The following is a 5705-nucleotide window of genomic DNA, read 5'->3' on the forward strand; positions in this document are numbered from 1 at the left end:
TCCAGTCTCTGCAGTAGAATTTGATGGTCAATTGTGTCAAACGCCGCACTAAGATCTAATAAAACAAGTACAGAGAAAAGTCCTTTGTCTGAAGCAATCAGAAGGTCATTTGTAATTTTAACTAGTGCTGTCTCAGTGCTATGATGCACTCTAAATCCTGACTGAAATTCCTCAAATAAATTATTATCATGGAGAAAATCACACAGCTGGTCTGCGACTACTTTCTCAAGGATCTTTGACATAAAGGGAAGATTAGATATNCTAGTGCTGTCTCAGTGCTATGATGCACTCTAAATCCTGACTGAAATTCCTCAAATAAATTATTATCATGGAGAAAATCGCGACTACTTTCTCAAGGATCTTTGACATAAAGGGAAGATTAGATATTGGTCTATAGTTGGCTAACACCTCTGGATCCAGGGTGGGCTTTTTTAGCAGAGGTTTAATTACAGCTACCTTAAAAGACTGTGGTACATAGCCTGTTAATAAGGACATATTGATCATATCTAATATATGAGTGTTAACTAAAGGAAAGACCTCCTTAAGTAGCCTAGCTATCCCTAGTTATCCTGGCTTCATATGCTGTAGTTGGAGGAAATTTATGCTAGTCGCTAGGCTAATTTATATGCCATGGGCGTGTACCACTAGCATTAGTATGTTGTATTTGTTTGGAAAACGTGTTTAGTATAAGACAGTTGTTTTGTCAGTGAACCTTGTGTGTAATAATGGAACCGAATTTTGGAATTTTGGAACGTTACCTTACACTTTATATTTCTACCTTATGTATGTTGCTTTGTTAAAGTCCCCTAGCTGCTAGGCTAATTTACACAATGTCAAATGCCATAGGCTCATGCTAATTAGCATGTTGTGTTTATGGGGGAAAATGTTTCCAGCAAAAGATGAGCGCTTTGTCTGTGAATGCTGCGAGTTATAGTTAAATAAACTGTTACATTTCTTGCATTTTACACAGCACTTAGAAAAAATCTGGACATCCACAACTCCCGCCTCCCTACAAAGTCCCATCCTCCTCCTCCTGCAACTCCACCTCCCTCCAAAGGCCTACTCCCCCCTCCTCCATTACGTCCTCATTACGTCTATGATAGATGTAGGCGTTGGCAAGGTAACGTTAGATACACAGAAGAGGAGAGCGAGTGTAACGTTACAACCAAGACAGTCAAACGCAACCCCGGAGTTTTAAAACACAACCGGAGTCAGTGATAACTGATGAGTTTTAGAATAAGGTTACAGTGCTAATGTTAGATAGTAGCGTTAACGTTACTAGTAAGTGGAAACACACAAGGAAGATAACGTTCATGTTTCAGAGGCTACGCTACAGTAGGCTAACGTTAGCCATTAGCAACTGGATGCTGTGTTGTCTATAACTTTATGAACTGAACTGAACTTCTTTAGTTGTCATTTTTATGCGCAGCACAAAAACGAAATTTTTCGCATACCCCAAGCAAAAAGAAACAAAACATTTAAAAACAATTTGTGCAACATATAAGAAAGAACATATAGTGCAATAGTAAGATGAAAAGTGTCGACATTTCACAGTCAAAAATTCCACATCCTGAGTGCAGAACTGGGAGATCCTCTTCATATCACAGCACCATGAATTGTTTGTGTATATTGCCACGAGTGGTTACATCAGTCGGAGGCCTCCACGTGGGGAAGACAGACGGGACAGGAGAAAACTCCGACCAATCATTGCATTTGGTCTGAATGCAGTTATTGGTCGGAGTTTTCTTAGACCCATATGAGAATGGTATAATGATGAGTTTGTATTTCTGGTGGAATTCACTTACATTTTAGTGTGCCATCAGCTTATTAATAGCATTTTAACCTAAACAAAGAAAAGTGTAAAATTTCCAGAAAGGTAAGTGTCGCTTTAAGCCGATTTGTGTACTTGTAACTTGAAATTACCTCTATTAAAACATGTTTAATGTGTGTTTTGAGTGTGTTTTGAATCAATTAAACTTTACAGCACTTCACAGAAACCGTGTTTTGGAGGTGTAATTGCAGTGTGACACAGAAACACCACCGCACAAGTATAAGTGCTCACAATGGCATAGGCTCTGCATAGAGCTGACGCACAAGTATAAATCCGCCTTTAGCAGTAGGTGCAGGGTGATATGGAGTGGAGATCAGAAGACACACACAGAACACATCACTTTGTGCGGTTTCTTATCCTGCTCACCTTTTGTAGTTGTAAATAGAACTTTTGGCCCTCATTCAAGTTTTACCCCAATGTAGCAACCCACAGACAGAAAGGGAAATGACAGGGAAGTGAAGGGATAGTCAACGAGAGAGAGAAAGCTGCAAGCCGCCAACAGCTGGTTCTACGCCCCTCCCCCCGCTGATTTTGACAGAGAATCATTCATAAGTTCGAAAAATATTTAGCGCTCTGCTCTACGTTTTTATGTGAGAGCTCTGATTTACCAATGTATTCTTTGATTTTGATACAGTAACCTTGTGTTTTTGTTATGCAGCCTTTCTGAGGCTTTTGCATGATTAAATCAATGAATTTTATTTTATGTGAAAAATTGCCCCCTCACATTTTTAACAGCCCCCTCAGTCACTTCATCTATGGACTGACCAATCCAACCCCTTAGCGGCAAAACCAACATAGCAATTGTTAGAACCATGCCACTAGGGCTCAGTAGTAATTGATTTTTAGTACAAGTGATGGAAATACATGATTATGTCTGTGAAAATAACAGCCACAGCAAAAACCCATTTTTTAGCTCTTGAAGCCACACTTCAAATCCAACTCCTTCGAGAACGTGAGCTGCCATTAGCTTTAGCTCCCTGTGAGAGTGTGAATGCTGGCCCTGGACCTGTGTGGGGTCTGATAGTGATGGATGAATTGGGTACATAGACAGAGCCCTCGGTGCGGCTGAGATAAGGAGCCCAGAAGAACAAGCAGCCGTTGCGAGGCCTGTCTGTCATTGATATCGCTGTTTTCAGCTGGCTGTCCAGCGTACATAAATGCTTCCTCTGGTAGCCAAGAGGCACTGATTGCCTTGATGACGGAGAAGGTCAAGCCTAATTTGACACCACATCACATTAAAACCTTGTTTTGGTATGGATGATTTGATAATTTTCCGTAGTCATCATGAACATCCAGTACAATCCAGTGACATCCTATATCGTCTCAAAATTTGGGGTAATCAATCTGCATTTCCCAATTTATATTTAAAAAAGCAAGATGTGATAGTTTCATCAAACACTAGCCAGCATGTTTGTTTTCTCACATGCACCCTGAGGTTTGGTCTCAGGTTGCTCTGTTGTCACTGTGGTTGAGGTGTTTGTCATTCACATGATCTCTAAAATGAACCTATTTATCAGTGTTAAAGGAGAATATTATTATTCCCATAGCTCATCTTTAAAATATACATATTTCTGGCATGGAGTACAGCCCAACTCCCTCCAGTGTTGAAAAAACAACAAAGACTTCTAAGTTTTCATCATTCACTAATTCTCCATGTGGATTAGAAATGCAAATAAGCTTTTATAGAAACGTGTAATTGGTTTGCAAACAGCCATATCACAGCATTAAAGCTGTAGAGGGTTCATAATAAAAATGTATTGATTTGTATCAATGGAAACATGATAAATAGTTATTCTTATCAGCACTTTCCTTTACCATGAATCAGAGAATGATGAATAAGAAGCTTTAATAAGGAAGAAAACAACACTTTAAAACTTGGCATTGCAAAGTGTTTTATATGCACTATCTAAAAAATGGTGAAAATGATGGCTGACATAAAAACGGAACTTATTATACAATCAGCTTAAATGTATTATCTGTCCCAAGACAGTTTCCTATAAAGAACTCTGTTTTCCAATAAAGAGACATAAGCTCTTGGCGTTATTTGTCTAAATTTGCATGTACATAAATTAGCATATAGAGTGCATTCCACGTTTTGGTTTAATGGCTCCAATACCAAGTCATACTTTTACTTCCTACATCAACAACTCAAAGTATCCTCACACAACAGTTTGTATGATATGCTATGAATCACCATGAATGACGTTATGTAATTAATGTAAAGTTACAAAGGGGTTAGGCTTATGCAATTTAAGTTACTGTGGTTAGGTTTAGGAAAAGAAATACGGTGAGGACATACGTTAAAGTCACTCAGAGTTCACACAGTTTCGAACTACGGTCTCCAGGGAAATGTCCCGAAGGAAAGTCTTGTTTTCCTTCTTTACTCCCATCAGCGCATTGGTCACCTGATTGCAGCTTTCCAAAATACATGATTATGCACAAATAAGTAACTCATAATTACGTGGGATATGCAAGAATCTGGGTGCATGACTTTACGTAGGAAAATGTACAAATAGTGCATGAGAACAGCCTGAACAACTAGATTTAGAAGATTCTTTATCAGATCCTCCATACATTCCAACTGACATAACTTTTCTAGGATGTCAAGATCTATGATTACTGTCATCTGACTCCACCCAAATGCAAAGATTTATTTGATTAGAAGCCTTTAAGCCAATCACAATGTTCTACATCATCTAAAGTGGGCTGCAATAGAGCCATGCCACCTCCATTAATGAGGCAAGAACAACGTGCAAGGCACATTTAAATCTAAACTAAGCAAAAAAAGTAAGGAGATTTGTGTTTGGTAGATTATTTCTTTGTTGTGACAATGCTTTTGGGCAATAAATCTTATACCTGGGGGTACCAGAAGCTCAAAACAACAAACTCAATAGCAAAAGCAAAAAAAAAAAGCTGTTTGGCATTGGCAGAGAAGATTTGGCAAATTTTTCATGGGCACAACCCACACACTCAGCTCTGCTGCTCATCCCACAAATGCATGTTCCTTACAAATGTGGCACCATTTAAAAGGGAAATAAACAAGCTTTCCAGCAGTATAACATTTATTGCCAATAAGCATTGTTACAACAAAGAAATAATCTACCAAACACAAATTTACTTCTTTTTTGTCCTTAGTTTATAAATCATACTGTTAAAGTACATAATTTTTGTTTAACCCTTTAAAAACAATCCTCTGTGGGAGATTGTTGTTTGCATGATTCTGTTCAAATTGATTTTAGGTAAGAACCAGAATAGAGCATTCATTCTTTTTGCAGCAGAAAGCAAAGGCTTCTGTCTTTCCTGTCATCATGTCATGATCTTAAGTTATCTTGCTTTATGCGCTGTGCTGTGTGTGGTATTTTTTTTAAATTTTTGCTCAAGGTCTTTTTATTGTTATTTTAAGTCTTACAAAATGCAAACAATAACAAATATGATTGGAAAATGCTAAATGTGGTATTTTTGCCATATTTACGCCAGTATTTCCCTGTATACAATTGCTGTTTGTATAATCCTGTATACATATATCGATTTAAAATAAAAACCATTATAGATACAACATTCACTCTTTTTGCAACAGAAAGCTAACTTGCTACCTTACCGTATGAGCAGTGCCAACGTAGTATTTTGCCAGAATTCTCCTGTAAGAACAGGAGTTAGTAAGAACAACACAATGGTACAAAACAGTCCATTTTCCAGTATTTTATATATCAACTTCAATTTCAATTCAATTTTATTTATAAAGCCCAATATCACAAATCACAATTTGCCTCACAGGGCTTTACAGCATACGACATCCCTCTGTCCCTATGACCCTCGCAGCGGATAAGGAAAAACTCCCCAAAAAAACCCCTTTAACGGGGAAAAAAAACGGTAG

Source organism: Epinephelus moara, chromosome 12 (genome assembly GCF_006386435.1).
Source record: "Epinephelus moara isolate mb chromosome 12, YSFRI_EMoa_1.0, whole genome shotgun sequence".
In the NCBI taxonomy this organism is placed as follows: Eukaryota; Metazoa; Chordata; class Actinopteri; order Perciformes; family Serranidae; genus Epinephelus; species Epinephelus moara.